Below are 17,563 nucleotides of genomic sequence, written 5' to 3'. Positions count from 1 at the left end.
CTTGGGATTTTCACAGAAAATCATCCCCATTACGAGACTCCTCAAAAAGGGAGTAAAATTTCAGTGGGGAGAAGAAGCGGAGCAAGCCTTTGCTTTTTTAAAGAAGAGCTTCACTTCGGCTCCGATCCTGCTTCACGCGGACCCAGCTGAACCCTTCTTTGTGGAAGCTGATGCATCTGATCAAGCAATTGGAGGTGTGTTATCTCAGCGACACAAATCTACGGGGCAATTACATCCAGTGGCCTTCCGGTCTAGGAAGTTAAATGCTGCAGAAGTCAATTATACGATTGCTGAGTTACTGGCGGTGAAGGATGCCTTTGAAGAATGGAGACACTATCTGCTTGGAGCCAGGCATACGATCACGGTGTTCACAGACCACAAGAATCTTCAATTTTTGAGATCCGCAAAGACTTTAACACCTCGCCAGTTACGTTGGTCCCTATATTTTGCAGACTTCGATTTTGTGATCACGTACCGCCCAGGGAGCAAGAATGGAAAAGCGGATGCTCTGTCAAGGATACAAACCGAGACCACAGAACATTCGGTGGACCCCCAACCTATTATTCCAACCTCTAAGTTTGTATGTTCCTTGACTGTGCTCAATTATCAAGAAGAAGTCAGAAAATTGATGTCTGAGGAGGAGATGAAGGAATGGGCGCAATTGGAAAGTGGCAGGGACATTATCAACTCCTTGCCTTATCATAACGGAGCTCTATATTTACCCACCAAAGAAATCCAAGAACGAGCATTGAGAGACTGCCATGATCTACCCCTAGCAGGACATAAAGGCATATTTAAGACCCAAGACCTGATTCAACGCTATTTCTGGTGGCCCAGTATGAATTCCCAAATTAAACGCTATGTAGAATCTTGTGAGCTTTGTGCACGGGGGAAATCCAGTAGACAGGGTCCCCGGGGACTGTTACAACCCTTGCCCACTCCTACACATCCATGGCACACAGTCACATTGGATTTAATTGTTGACCTGCCCCTGAGCCGAGGGTTTGATACTATACTGGTGGTAGTAGATGCCTTCACCAAGATGAGCCATTTTGTCCCGGTAAAAGGGGTTCCCTCAGCCCAGGAAGTAGCTAGACTCTTTAGTGAGAATATAGTAAAGATTCATGGGATTCCTAAGATTTTGATCTCGGACCGAGGACCCCAATTTGTGTCCCGCTTTTGGAATGCATTTCTGCAGGGTTTGGGAGTAGAAATTCGACTCTCGACCAGTTACCACCCTGAAACAGATGGACAGACTGAAAGAGTAAACCAAGAATTAGAGCAATATATTCGTTTGTTTCTTCTGGATCGGGGTGGTGAATGGGCGGATGTTTTGTGGATGGCAGAATTCACACACAACAATGCTACCAATGTCTCTACAGGGTACTCCCCCTTCTTTTTGAATTTTGGGTTGCATCCAAATCCTTTTAGCTTTCAGGGGGATTTAGGGGTACCCGCTGTAGGGGATCTTTTAGAGAACCTATCCTCAGTCCGTAAATCAGCAGAAGCTAACTTGATAAAAGCAAAAGACAATTTCAAGAAACAAGCAGACAAACATCGAAAAGAGGCACCAATATTTCACATAGGGGATTTAGCTTGGCTATCCTCCCGGAACCTTCGTCTGAAGGGAAATAGGAAATTTCAACCCCGTTTTGTAGGTCCCTATCCTGTTGAGAAAGTACTAGGACCAGTAACAGTGAAACTTAAACTTCCTTCTAGTTTAGGTATTCATCCAGTTTTCCATGTATCCCTATTGAAGAAGACGGTCCCTCACATTCGATTGGGTGATCCACCACCTCCTTTAGACATTGAGGGACACTCAGAGTATGAGGTAAAAGAAATTTTGGATTCAAAAAGAGTACACCAGAAATTATTCTATTTGGTTGACTGGAAGGGTTATGGCCCTGAAGACAGATCTTGGGAGCCAGTACAGAATGTTCATGCTCCCTTGTTAATTAAACGATTTCATTTACAGCACCCTTTCAAGCCAAGACCGATGAATCGGTCATTGAGAGGGGGTACTGTCAGGAATCAGGTCACTGCGACATGCAGAAGACTCTACAAGAGACCTAGAATCTTTGTAAAACCTTCCTTGTGCAACCTGTGGTTGAATGTCTAGAAGAGTTGCACGTTTTAAGATGGCCGCTTGGTTTTCCATTTACGCGGCATTGGGTCTATGGGAGTCTAAGTTATCGCGAGACTTTAGGTGCCGAGTCGCGAGTCGGCGCGCGAATCTGCGCACTTCAATTTGTATGAGGAGACGAGTGGTTGTTCGGAGAGAGTCTCGTAAGTTCGCTTCCGTGGGAAGTAATTCTCTCATGTCAGACTTCTAGAGTTATCCTGCAGTGTTACGTCCAGTCAGTCGGACGTTTTGGCTTCCATAGTGCCACTTCAGGAAGGGTGTCGGAGTTACCTTCTATGTGGTAAGATACGGCTGTATCCAGTAGTTGGACTTCAGCTCTTCATCCTCGACCCTTCCAGAGTTCCTTCAGCTTAGAAGAATACTGAGAAGTCTTCGGTGAGGACACCATTTCCAGCATCACAAGTAAGACTGTTCCGGTCTCAGGATTCCCGTTCGTCATTTGACTGTGACTACAATGAAAAGTTGAACCCCAGTGTCCTAGCGCTTTTCCTGTTCTCTCCTACCTCTTTTTCCTTCCTTGTTCCCTTTTGCGCGCATCAAAAGAACCTGTAACAGTGAACATCTCCTTCATTACTCTTTATGAGGAACTGAGCTATCTGCAGGGATAAAGTCAATTTGCCTTCAACTGACTAACTGCTCACCAAGTCATATTCTACAATAGCCTACTGGCATATAGCAGGTGGGAATTGTGAGGTAAAATTAGTCATTGATGCGGGGAGGGAAAGGCAATGTGTTAACCCCAGATATTTTCCCTTGTGTGTATTAGGAGTCTTCAGTCCCAATATAACTGAGGCTACTGAGTGAAAGAAGAGAAGCAAGACTCCGTCAGAACCTGGTAGGGTAAAGAAAAGGGTTTAGAACAAGTCCTACAGTGAACGGAAATATATATTTATGTTTAAGTGTTACCAAGGTGTTATCTCCTGTGTGCATTAGGTGAACTCCAATTCCAGCCAATAGAATAACCAAACGAAGACTTGGCAGGCAGGCGGAGGAAGTCCAGGAGTAGTCGGAGTGTCTCTTCTCTGTCCAATTCCCCTTTCCCCCTTCCTGGAACAGCTGCCTGAGTTGCAGTGGGTTCTGGGGAGTGGGCGTTGGGAACTCTCATCGTTCTGTCTCCGTGAAGAAGTTGGGAACTTGACACGCGTGATTCTACACATGCGTCGGAAGACAGACTCCAACGTTCCGGTAAGCGCGAGCTAAGCTCGTAATCCTTACAAACATTCCAATTATCTCTTTTTCAAAAATGCGCACATTAACCGCCTCGCTAGCACCTTTCAATCCGTGCCAAATATTTCAAAAATGCTCATTTACTTCGATCTTTTACGCGATCGTGATCCTTGATCTTTTACGCGTTCGCGAACCTTTTTATGCCGCTTAACCACAAAAATTCCTTATTTTCAAACGCGCAACTAGCAAAAGCGATCTAAGAGTCTCCAACCTCACAAAATTAATTAACAAATAAAATCTCTTAAATGAACGTTTGCCTCACCAAACTTTTTCCTATTGACATTAGTACATACTATTTACTTTTCTAAACTAACCCTTATCTAATTTATTTTATACTTTTTGTTGGAAACCGGGCAACCGGGTTAGCAGTCACCAGGTTCCCAGCACAATGGTAGCTTGGCTCGAGCGGTTGGGGTCAGGCACCGTGTTAAGCGTACGTCACACCCACACAATAACCATGCGTTCATCCGTTCCAAAAACGACACTACACCGTAAAAATAATGGAAGTCAAGTTGAAAATATATATGTCTTTATCTTATTTTCTCTTAGTTGCAGGTTTCATAACATAAATACAATACCATAAGATTTTCCTTTAAAAGAGCAGGTCAAATAAATAATACTACATTGGAATTGCAATAAATAGGTTCAGGTCCTCACTAAGCAAAGAATAAATAGATGTGCAATAAATACAGATGGCAAATAAATACAGTCAGACAATAAATATAGTGCAGGAATAAATTAGTGGATGACAATAAATAAAGCACCTTCAATAAATAAGGTAAAACAATCAATGACAGTTACAGTTCAAATCATTTTCATGAGGTCACTTGGTCTTACTTTGCCCATACACAACTTAAGGACACTTGGATGGCATGGGGGTGTCCCACCTAGATTGGTCAAGGCTGGGGCCTAAACTGAGGCAGAACAAGAGTAATCTAAAGATCTGGCCCTCCAAACTACACAACCCTTTATGGAGGTCACTGTACCAGTCTCAGTTCACCCCTGGCACTCCCAGGCTGGTTCTAACGCCCCTTTAGCCCCTAGAATGGTCTTTTAGGGCTCCACGGGGCCTCAGACGCCCCCTCTACCACTTACTGTCCTTTTCAAGATGATTGGCTCCACTCGGCACCGTGTCGACGCCGTGAGGCGGCTCCGGATCGATGTCGTTGGGCGGCCTCGACTCGATGTCGCTGGGCGGTCTCGACTCGATGTCGTTGGGCGGTCTCGACTCGATGTCGCTGGGCGGCCTCGGCTCGATGTCGCTGGGCGGTCTCGACTCGATGTCGCTGGGCGGCCTCGACTCGATGTCGCTGGGCGGCCTCGGCTCGATGTCGCTGGACGGCCTTGTCTCGATGTCGCCTTCCGGCGTCGCAGGGACTCGGTCTCCCCGCTTCTGGGTGTCTCCGGAGTGCGATCTCCACTCCCGACCTCCGGCGCGCTTCACCTCCGTTTCCGGCGACTCCGGTGGGCGGACTTCACTCCCCCGTCGACGCCTCACCTCGACCTCAGGTGACTCCCGACTCGACCTCCGGCACCTCTCCACGACCTCCGTCAGCGCCCTCACTCGACCTCGGGTGATTCCCGACTCGACCTCCGGCGCCTCTCCACGACCTCCGTCGGCGCCCTGACTCGACCTCGGGTGACTCCTTACTCGACCTCCGGTGCCTCTCCACGACCTCCGTCAGCGCCCTCACTCGACCTCTGGCGGCTCCGGGTACGACGTCTGCTTTCTGTCAGCGCCGCTTCTCTACCTCCGGCCCCAGGTCTCCAGGCTTCTCGACGTCAGGACTCCAGGAGGACACTGCTGAACAGGTCAGGAGCTTGCTGTTCTTCTTCTTTAAGGCCTGTTCCAGATATTCAGTTCTTTAAGATGGTTCTTCTAGTCTTGATCCCACACAGGGCTCTAGGCTGGGCTTGGTCAGTAGAGACTAGCATCAAGGGTGGGTTTCTGGACCCCACTCCAAGCACTGGTTTCCACCTCTGCTGCCTTACTCCGACCTCCTTCTAACTCTGTCCTCTCTCTTCTCCAGTCAGATGCTAACTGCCACTCTGAGATGGCCTCCCAACATTCTAAACTGCCTCCCACTGTCACAGGGTTCAAGAATGTTCCAGGAGGTTCTGGTGATGTCACAGGTGACAATGGGTGGCCACCATTTTGTGTCTCAGGCCCTCAGACAGAAGTTCCAGGGGTAGGGAAAATGGCTCCCTGACCCTGCATCAACACTAAAAAGTCTGGTGGTTCCCAAAAAGGAAAAATTATAACAGGGTTTGAGGCAAAAGTGGGACAAAATAAATAATGATGAGGAGGGACCACCCAAAGGGCTGACAGGTCTAACACTTTTTAATTATATCAATCAACACCATTCTGATCAAACTAAAACCCATTTAATACTCTTTATATTCCAAACAACATTCTCCAAGCCTCTTATATTTAAATTCCTTCATTAATTATAAAAATGTTATACTTATCTCTTTGAGCAGTAGCAATAAAAGAAGGGAGAGTAGATGATGTTGAGGAGTTTTGTTAATATTGGAATGTTCTTAGAGATTCTGTATTCTTTATTCTAAGAACATGATGTTTGTTTCCTTGCTGCTGAGTGGTAGCAATAAAGGAAATATTGCATAATGTTGGCCTCCGTGTCATGCCATAAAATTCAACTTAAAATATTCCCAAAGCAAGCCCTGGGCCCACATGGATATGTGCAGGGAAAATGACTGAAAATAATGGAGAAGTCAAGGAAAACAATGCTACACGATGATGAGCTGCTTGTCAGCTGCAGACAAAGGAAGCTGTAAATCTGCTTCTTATAACAGCAATTTACAAGCAGAGCCTGCCGAATGCAATATTGAGAATGTAGCAAAATCATGTTAAAAGGCCTTATGTACAAAGGAAAATTATTCTGATTTACGCATTTAAATGTGATCACCTTGCACTAGCATAAGTTACACCATACTTACAGAATAACACAATAATAATATATTCACTTAAGCTGCCTCTCAAGTGTAGCTTGAGAGAGTGCCCAAGGGTGCGTCATGGAGTAATACAGAAACCCCTTGCAAATGAGGGGGCAGATTTACAAGCCCCTTGCGCCACTTTTGCGTCACTTTTCCCATGTTAAAAATGACGCAAAAGTGGCGCAAGGGGCTTGTAAATCTGCTCCGAGGTGCGCACCGAGTCAGGCATAACATTTTGGGGATTCCCAGAAGGTTTTAAGGACATTACTCGCACCTTCCATCATATTTACGTTACAAGTGCAGGGCAGACACACAATAGATACAGGAGTGGCAGGGAGCACCAATTACGCCAGCATTATCGGAGAGAAAGGGGATAGAGGAAGAAAGGACGCACTAGAGAAGAAAGGAATTCTAGAGTTAATGCGAAAATCTATGAATTTTCGAATAGTAAACTCATATATTTTACATGCATTAATGAAATATGAATACTTAGGGATATGATTTTTTTTTAATCATATCTGTTTGGAACGGGATGGTTGATAAATACCTAATTAGACATCATTTAAGAAAAGACATAGAAGTAACTCATGAGAGTCATAAGTTATGCCTGTGTTTGTAGCTCAGAACCCGAATTCTAACCTGACTCTACAGTAAGGAAAAATAAAGGCAATTTTTCGTATGAGCTGGGCTCTAACATTATTTTGCAGATGACTACAATAAGAGGGTAGATAAACATAGTACATGAGGCAATGATGGCATTTCTCAGGGTAACAAATCTGCTCTCATTGGCATAGGATTGTTTTCCGTTGCGTCATCAATTATTGTCTGCCATTTTCTCTTTACATATACATCTTGGCCCAGGCTTGTGTTTGCTGTCCGTAGAGTTAACTCTAATGTCTCATATTTTGTTGCCTTCAACATTCTATCTCTCCATCATTTCATGAAATCCACTTTCTGGTCAAATCGCAGAACTTTATCTAACATTGATATTGGAACTCACAATTACACCTATTTCCCATCATCCCCAGAAGCACTATTCTCATGACTTCGTATCTTCAGAACAGTCCTCATGTGCACAATCGGTGCTCCTCAATATCACAGTCAGTCACGTACAAGCGTTGTGAATCTTGGGTTCTAGACCCAGATCTGCTGGCTCTGGGTTCCTAACTCATGATTTAGTTCAGTGTACCGTCACTGTGGGCCGATTCACAGAACTAATCTGAAATAAAATCCTAAACTTACTACTTTTGGTATTCACAGAAGGCTTTTAGTAGTAGTAAAGTTAGGACTACTAACTTTACTACTACTAAATGCCTTCTGTGAATACCAAAAGTGGTAAGTTTAGGATTTTGTCTAAAGTTAGTAGTCCTAACTTTACTACCACTAAATGCCTTCTGTGAATACAAAAAGTAGTACATTTAGGATTTTGTCTCAGATTAGTTCTGTGAATCGGCCCCTGAGTGAGGAAGTGCAATTTAATTGCAGTCTCACACAACCCACAAAGCATTCCTTTGAGGATGATGTTTGAATTTTCTGGGTTAGTAACAGCCTTATAAAGGTTCGGGGACACCGTGGTAATTCATACCCAATTATGGTCTTAGAATAGCACACTGAAGCATAGCACTAAGAACTCACTGTATATGTGAAAGTGTTTAGTTCAACAGTCTTACTCCTTTGCTAATTGCATGAATAAAAAGCACACACAATATAATTAAAAAAGCACATATGCATGTTGCTATTAGCGAGATAAAAATGAACAGTTCTAACATGTATTGGAATGTTCCTAGCATCCTACCACCCTAACGCTACCCCCTAATGCTACTTCTATGCATTATACTAAGAGAGCATGGAATAGCTAACGTGAGTTTCTTGTGGCTCTATGCACTGCATACCCATTCACAGCAAATCAGCTGGGTAATCAGACTTCAGTTGGGAAGAGAGTGTGCATTTAGAAAGCAAACACACTATTCACTAGACTCAGCTCCTCTCATGACTTGATTGACTCTTGGCATAAGAGCAGATGCTCTGGCAGTCAGGCAGAGATAATCAACAGGGGTATACCCAAATTACCCTTCAATACCTGGGTATGGGACGTAGTTTTATACAATGAAAAATGGTATAAAGGAAACAATACTAAGCTATTTTTGAGTAGAGCACATTTAATTACCCTCTCCAAAATTATTATTATTCACAACGAATATATCAAAATCTGTTTGTAACACACACAAGCAATGCCGCCTATTCAAAGAGAAAGACAAACAAATGACATATATCGCACTATATTGTACATCAAAATGAAAAGCAAACAAAAAACATATAACAATAACCCTAAAGAAATTATTCAGACTAGTGTCCCCCCTATACTTCTGGGCGAACCACTTAGAGGTAGTCGAAGTGCAACACTTTAAGGCTTGTATACTAGTTGGCCTAGCTCTAGTGTAACACAACACAATTCCAAAGATCACTATAAATCCAATGACTCCTCCTTAAAAGTGTTGACGTGACCACGTTTCAGCCTTTTCTTCTTAGGCCTCTTCAGGGCAGGGGTTATACAATAATGATCCTAAAGACCGGGATAGAGGGATCTATCGCGCTAAATATATTACAGCGCCCCGGGTACAGTATCTCCCTATCAATAGGGTGGGACACCCACCCTTTAATGAATCTCCATTCCCGTGTGTTTCTACAAACACATAAATCCAGATTTAAACGGTTAGTGTATCAGCTCAATGAATCAGCCGACAATCCCTCACTCGGCCTCTATTATCCACTGCCGCCAAAGTGCATCTGCTGGACCTCTCATGATAGCCTGGTGTGAAGGCTTCTCCCCCATCACTTATCAATTCCAGGGGTTTGATGACTGACATTTAGACAGAACTTCAAAATAAAGCTGAATTTTCCAAAATCAGAGATGCAAATACATAATTTTGGGCAACATGTTTACTTTACATATCTCCTGTGTCTTGTGTCACTCAATGTGATAACAAATTAGGGGCTTATTTACAAGCCCCTTGTGCCACCGGTACGTCACTTTTTCCCATGTTAAACGTAACGCACTTGCAGCGCAAGGGGCTTGTAAATAAGCCCCTCAGTGTTTGTTTAGATGCTAATGATACTGCTACAAGTTCTGCAAAAGCTAGTGACATGCTGACTGTGAACCAAAGGCAGTCTGGCTAATTTAATGTTTTTCAAAATGGAGTCTGACTTGGGGGTTCACGACACAAGAATGCAAGCCTACCTACTCCAAGGGCATTTTAAAGTTATATTCATCCTGCAGCACACACTAGGTATCCATTTCAGAAAATAACAGAAAGTCAGACACCTGTAAAACATGGGTGTACATGTAAATTTCTCATAGTTTTCTGACTTTCTAGGAATTCACATACATCCCCAGTACATGCAAATATAAACTATTCCTACATTTTCATGCACACTCTTGATTCTCTGTGCTAATTCACCAGGCAGTTCACAGAGCATGTAATGAAAATAAGAAGTGCAGGGATTAGCAGTTTGGGGGATAACCGCCTGGAGGGAGGTCTGTATCTGGGGGGTATTGAGGGAAGTGGTGCGGTCTACATGACCGTACACCTTTGGACTACACCCATTAAAGGATGTAGGCCAAGGATATATAAATGGACATTTTGAGCTGCTACCCATTATTTTGTGGTAGATGACATGGTGAGAGCCAGATGCGAAACACTTTGTGCAGGTTTTTCACTTTGTGCTTAGATAGGAAGTTATATTGTGGAGATGTCCAAGGGCGCCTCGATTTGTTGGAGATAGGAGTAGTGGTAGTGCTGCAAGAGGCCAAGTAGGGATACAGGGCTGCTCGTATGTTCGAGGAGCGGCCCTAAGGCAAGGCGGGGTGGGGAGTGGCAGCGTGGCAAAAGTGGCATAGCGGTTTCAGCTGGTGTAGCATGCGACGCTCCCCGCCGGGGCTCGCACTCCGCGGAGGAGGTGGTGTGAATGAAGAAATGATGGGAGGGTTGGGGGAGAGGTTGAGGCCCATATCAAGACACATGAGAGACACAGGGAAAGCCTCGGTATGCCAAGAGGCCTGGAACAGGCCACAAAGCATGCTGTAGATGGGCAGCAGGCCCAATCTTGTGGCAGCCAGACTGAAGAGTCGGCATGGGGGAGCAAGGGAGTCAGGAGTTGGGACCCAGTAGTAGCCTAAGAACTCTAGAGTGGGAGGGGGTGGAGGGGCTTTTTTAAGAAGGGGAGTTTTGGGGCGCGGCAGAGCAGTATAATATGGGTCAAGATTCTGCTGTGGTGGCCACGCCCATGTAACCCAGAGAGGCCAGAGGGGCTGGGAGAAGGTTACAGATCTTATTGGGAAGGTGGCATTGGCTGGAGAGGGCGCCGCAGTGTTTACAAGCACAGTTGCCATAGGGGCTGACAAGGTGAAGGGACCTGCTGGGGAGGACGGTGACTAGGGATAGGGGGGTACAGGAGGCCACACTGCTTAGGGATAACCCCTCCATGGCAAAAAGGGGTCCAACATCAGCGCCGGTGGCAGTGATGCTGGATTGGAGTGAGGAGGATCAGGAGGAGGTGGACATCGATGGAAGGGCACACAGTAGTGTCAGCCAAGGGAAGCTACTAGGGCAGGCTAAGGACAGACCCCAACAAGTGTACTCCGGGGGTGGGGCAGGGGTGGTAACACAGGCACAGCGAGGCCAGAGCACAGGGGTGGAGGTAGTGGAAGGGGGAGGGTTTTGGTGATATTGGTTGATCCTTTGTTTGTATGTATGAGAGTTTAACCATTTATTTTCCCAAAGATGGTTTGATTTTTGGACTCTTGTTCTAATTGGTGCGCTACCTGTTTGGTACGAAAAGGGCCCCTCTCTTATGTTGAGATGCTATTCACAAGTCCCAAATGACATTTGGAGTTATCTATCAGCGCACTATGACGATGAATTCAGGGCGCATATGGCCCTTGATGAGGAAGCAAATTGGAGGAGATAGATTCTGGGAAAACTATTTTCAGACTAGTGGTTTTTAAATAGTCTACCTGCTCTTTCAGGCCCACCCCATCCAGGGAGAAGTGGGATTTCAATAAGGGGATTTGCTCCAGAGAATATTGGAAGATTAGACACAAATGCTCCAAGTGCACAAGGAGTCACGCACTTGTACACTGTTTTGGCGCTGCTGGGAATCAGCAGGGGGCCCATCCAGCGGGATATTAGGGCCAGTGGCACCAGAATCAAGGGGGCTCAGGCACGTCTCCAACCATGCCAGGAAGCTACAGGAAAGTAAGGGAGGGCACAGAGACTTGGTTCGTGGAGCTCGTACACCAGTTAAGTTAGACAGGTTCAATTACTGGCTGTGCATTATGTCAATAATGTGGACACAGAAGTATTGCAGGAGGGGTTTAAGTGGGGTTTCGATTTGGGGTAGAAGGGTCCTAGAGTTCAGCAGTGGGTGTAAAATCTGAAATTGGTCAGGTATCATCCTCAAGTGGTGCACAACAAATTGCAGAGAGAAGTGGGGGAAGGCAGGATGGCAGCTCCTTTTGACGAATGGCCATTAGGGTCCCTGATTGTTTCCCCGATAGTGGTGGTTCCTAAAAAAGAGCAAGGGCATCTGTCATGGCCAGAAGGGCAATCGGTGAACAACTTTATAGTGGAAAATCTGGCATCAGTGCCATATTTTTATAGTGGATGTGGGAATGTCACTGGTGGAGCGGGCGGGGGTAGGAGTGAAAATGACAAAGTGTGACATAAAATCAGCCTTTTGGTTGTTGCGAATGCACCCGGAGGACATCCAATTGCTGGGTATTCAGTTCAAAGGGCAATGGTATGTTGAGAAAGCCCTCCCAATGGGATATCCCATTTCACACGCTCTGTTCAAGCATTTTAGTTCATTTCTACAAGGGATGTTGACTTGGTTCACTGGGCACATGTGGGTTACCCTCTACCTGGATGACTTTTTTATGGTTAGCAGACTTAGTGTTCTGCCAGTACTTGCTGGTAAGTTATCAAGAGCTCATGGAAGACAGCTGGGTTCCTTTGGGGCCTTAGAAAATGGTGCCCCACAGACAATGCTCCTATTCTTGGGTATAAAGCTGAATTCTAGGGTCATGGAGGCACTTTTGCCACTAGACAAAAAGCTAAATATGCAGCTGTTGTTGAACACTATGCTGGAGAAAGCTAAAGTTAAAGTTAGATACGTTCAGGTGCTGGTAGGCCTTCTCAATTTTGCAAATAGGGTGAAATGAGCAGGAAGGACTTACTGTAGGAGGGTTGAGAATGGGGTTGTCTTGTCTGTCCCTGATGCATCATCACATGCGACCGTCAGCAGGTGTGAGGGTGGATCTGTGCATATGGCGCTTCTTTTGTGGCTTGCTCAATGGTATCCCGCTGTGTACACCATGAGAGTTTGAGTGAGATATTCAAATATACTCTGATGTGGCAGGGGGGCATAGGATTTGGCTTGTAATGGTATTTGGTAGCTAAGGAGTATGGCATGCACTCCTTTCACATCGGAGTTGCGACAGAGGCGTGCAAGAGGGGTTGGTCCTGAGAGTGAATTATGGAGCTGGTTAGATGATCCTCCGATTGTTTTAAAAGATATGTCAGATCAGGTGTGGGGGGGGGGATTTTGAAGAAGTGATTTCGCTGGGTTTTTCCCTTACTGTTGTTTTGTATTTCAGTTTCGGTTCTGGGCCTGGAGGCCACCAGCTTGTCTATCTGGATCGTAAAGCATTCCTAAATACAATCTCACTTTCTGTGGCATGGTATGGGAAGGGGGGAATGCGCTGGAGAGAGCTGCCGCCCAGTCTGAACAGGTTGATTCATGGGAAAGGAATGTTGTGTAGTTGCATCTATCAAAAAATTATTTGTTTCTGGAGAGGGGAAGAAGTATTTGAGGGAGATAAAAGTGCAGTGGTCAGGGTGCTTTGTGCCATATACTGAATTTATACTCAGAAGAAATTGGTGAGGAGCTAGCAAGCCGGAAGCAATTGATAAGGCCAGAGTGAAAATCAATATGGAAATGCGCAGATTTTGCAAGGATGAAGGACTAGGCCGAAAATAGCATTGTGATTTGAGATACGATATTGTGGAATTTTTTCTAGGGGGCATGGTCTACCCTTTCCGGTGCAGGATGGAATTGTATTTGTTTAAGGATGAAGGATTTCTTGGCTCAGACCTTGAGGGTGTAGCAGTGAGCTAGACACTGTCAGGGGGCAGAAAAAGTCAGGCTTGTGCCTTTTTCTGAGTGGCAGTTGGCCAACAAGTTTGCATGGGTTTAGCTAATCTTATTGTTGCCATCGGTGAGCCAGGCAGAAAGGGAGGGAGGGTGTGAACAAGCTCACACCGGAACGAGGCAGGAAGTTAAAGGTTACTGTTAGACCCGGGATCCCTTTTTGGCTGAGGTAGGTAACTTAGGCCAAATAGGGACCCGCGTTTCCACGTCAGGGAAAGGAAGGACGCCTTCTGAGATAGCCCCCGCTCACCCCTTGGTAGCTTGGCACGAGCAGCCAGGCTTATCTTCAGGACAAATGTGTAAAGTATTTGCAACCACGCTCACAGTAACCCAATGATGACACCACAAATGGACTCCACACACGTTTTATAAAAACAAGTATAACATTTATATATATAAAAAGATATACGATCAGACCACACAATATATATCCAACATGTGAGTATGTGTAATATTCGTCCTGGCTGGTTGTTAGGCCAGCCACCCCTAGTCACTTTTGGTGATATTAATGAGCACTTCTAAACATTCCACTGTAGTCCTAATACAATGTTATGCAGTTCATAATGCTAGAATCAGACACTTTGCAATGGAAAAGTAATGCGTAATACAGTCCAGCACCGATCACGGTGCCTCCGGCAGGCTCCTCGCCACTCGTGCCGACTCGCAGTCAGCGTCCGTCAACAGTTGCCCCCAACACGGGTATGGTTTAACAAAAAGTACAGCTCTGCACTCCGGCCCCAGTACTGCCACTCGTTTGGCCAGTACAGGCTGTGATACGAGCCGAAGCAGAGGCTCGCGCTGCCGGAATGAGAGAGGCTGAGAGCATCTCTCTACGAGCCCGCACCCTGCCCCAGGCATCGACACACATTACCTGGGGGTGAGACCTCACTCTCCTCTCCTCTTCCAGTGACTTGGGCCTCCGATGCAAACTATGTGAATTGGCAACGGTGGGCTCGGCCAACGGCTCAGCTCCCCTGGGGCTGCCGGTCTGGGCCGCTACAGCTACGAAGGTCTCAGGCTGCCACAGGGCACACGCACACAGCGTCGCTGAGACTCCCTTGAGCTTCGGGGGCACGATCACCAGGCACTCCTCACGAAGATCTCAGGCTGCACGATGAACACGCACACAGCGTCTCTGAGACTCACTTTAACTCTGGGTGCACTATAACAAGGCAATCCTCACAAAGGTCTCAGGCTGCACCAAGCACACGCACACAGCGTCGCTGAGACACTTGGATTCCGGGTGCACGATAAAACGGCAATCCTCACGAAGGTCTCAGGCTGCAGCAAGCACACGCACACAGCGTCGCTGAGACTCACTTGGATTCCGGGTTCACGATAACAAGGCAATCCTCACAAAGGTCTCAGGCTGCACCAAGCACACGCACACAGCGTCGCTGAGACTCACTTGGATTCCGGGTGTACGATAACAGGATGATACTCACGATGGGCTCAGGCTGCAAAAAGCACATGCACACAGCATTGCTGAGACTCGCTTGGACTCCAGGTGCCCACGATCACAGGGCACAGCTTATGAAGGTCTCAGGCTGCACAAAGCACACGCACACAGCGTCGCTGAGACACTTCTGAAAACTTTTGTGTTCCTGAGTTTCCACAACAGGGAGCCAGCTCACCTCGGGCCCTTGGGGATAAGTTACTTGAGGACACAGCACAGCAAAGTCCTTTTAAGCAGGGGGACACAGCACACAGCAAAGTTCCTTCAGCCCTTCCTTGGTTAAAACAGCAAACTGCAGACCAGCCCCAGAACACACAGCTAGGGTCAGTCCTTTCTTTCAGTCTCTTCAGTTTTTTTTCCTTGGCAAAGGTTCCTCTCGACCACGAAGTAGCTCCAGTCTTGTTCAATCTTGATCAAGCCATTCTCCAAAGTTCAGGGGCTTCAGCTCTCATAGCTATACCCCTCAATGGCTTTGAATTCTTTGTGTTCAGGGGGGCACTGACCCCTGTTCAAACCTGTTCTGTGTGCCTCCCGGCCAGTGACACCTTCTTCCTTTCATTAGTGGGGTCTGGATTCTCAATCACTCAGCAGGAGATGGGACCATTGCTTTATGGCTGCAACCCAGGCCTCTTCACCTCTAGGAACTACTCCTCCCCCTACACTCCAGATGCAGGTCAGCCTGTGGTTGTCTCGCCTCCTCCCCTGGGTCAAGACATTCCCCAGATACTATTGCTTTCAAATCCAGACAGTCAATCCACAACCAGGCAGAGACACACAGAAATGTAAGAGCACAAAAACTCAGCCACATGTAAAAGAGTGGCTTCTAAACACACAATGCAAAAACCACCTTCATAAAAAGATGTGTTATTACATTGTGAGTTCAAGCATACTAAACTTCACCTCTCCATCTTAAGCTTTTGGGAAGATAGACTGGAAAACATGTTACACAGCCTCCCCATTCTGTCCTATGGGGAAGTAGGACTTTCAACAGGGAAAAACAAAATGGATATTATTTCACTGTCAGGACATGGTACACACCTTAGTACATGTCCTACCTTTCATATGCACTGCACTGTGCCCAGGGGGTACCTTGGACCTACCATAGGAGTTTCTGATGTACACAGAAAGGGAAGGGTAAGGTCTGTCAAGTGGGTGCACTTGTCAGACAACATGGCAGTTTAACAAACTGCGCACAGGCCCTGCAATGGCAGGCCTGAGTTACTTTTTTAAGGCTACTTGTGTAGGTGGCACAATTCGTGCTGCAGGCCCACTAGTAGCATTTGCATTACCGGCCCTGGCACACATAGTGCACTTTACTAGGGACTTTACTAGTAAGGCAAACATACCAATCATGGACAACCAATTACCATTATACTTTATACAGGGAGCACTGGTACTTTGAAACTGATAAATAGTGGCAAAGTGTCCAAATCATGTAAGTTGGCAACACCATGTCAGTAAAAATGTCTAGGGGGAAAGCAAAAGGTTTAGGAAACTTTAGCCACAAAGGGCCAAGTCCTACAGTTACGTTATAGGAAGTTACGTTTAGTAGATATTAATAGAATAACTGTTAAACAGTAGAGGAAGTTAAGAAGGTTACAATTGCAGGAGGATACTTGCTGGGTTACGATATGTGGGGGACAGGACCTTAGGGTGGGGTGGTAGTTATATTTGGTGACAAACTTTGTATAGTGAGGATTTCGTTTTGAAGGGGGTATGCCTAGGAATGTTGTGATGCACACCTGTTTCAATAAAGTGGCTTTTTTCACACATAAGGAAGTGTTAGTGGTCTGTGCTGCACCTCTCTCACTCAATAGGCATTTGGGGAACAGCCAAATGGAGGGACGTCCGTTCCCCGGGGGTATTGGGGGTAGTGGTGCGGTCTAGACCACCGTACACCTATCGGCTACATCCATTAAAGGTTGTAGCTCAATGCCCTTTTGGGCTGCTATCCACCATTTTATGGTAGGTGAGACAGTGGCAGCCTGGTGAGAACGTTTTAGTGCAGGTTTTTTCCTACCCTCCCATCCCACAGACAAAACGGTTTTCTCGGGAACTAGCACCAAATTTTCACATTAAGTGTTGCCCGTTTCGTTCAGGACAGGTGTATAGGGACTGGAAGCATTAATATGGTTGTCGTATTGAGATAGGTGCAGGTGTTTTGGTGGTTGGCCGTCAAGTTTGCATGGGCTTAGCTAACGTTATTGTTATTGCCATCGGCGAACCAGTCTGAAAGGGAGGTGTGAACAAGCTCACACCAGTACGAGGCAGGAAGTTTGAGGTTAAGTTATATCAAGTTAAGTTTAGCAGATGCTAATAGATTCACTGTTAAACAGTAGGGAAAGTTAACAATTTCACAATTGTAGGAGTACAGTATGTTAGGACATAGATACTTGCTGTGTTATGTTATGTGGGGGGCTGGCCCTTAGAAACGTGGGGTAGGAATATTAAGTGACAAACTTTATATAGTGAGGTTTTAGTTTTGTACGACGGTATTCCTAGGAATTTTGTGATGCACACCTGTTTCAATAAAGCAACCTTTTTCACACCTAAGAAAGTGTTATTGGTCTGTG

Source organism: Triturus cristatus, chromosome 3_1 (genome assembly GCF_964204655.1).
Source record: "Triturus cristatus chromosome 3_1, aTriCri1.1, whole genome shotgun sequence".
In the NCBI taxonomy this organism is placed as follows: domain Eukaryota; kingdom Metazoa; phylum Chordata; class Amphibia; order Caudata; family Salamandridae; genus Triturus; species Triturus cristatus.
This window is presented reverse-complemented; position numbering follows the sequence as displayed.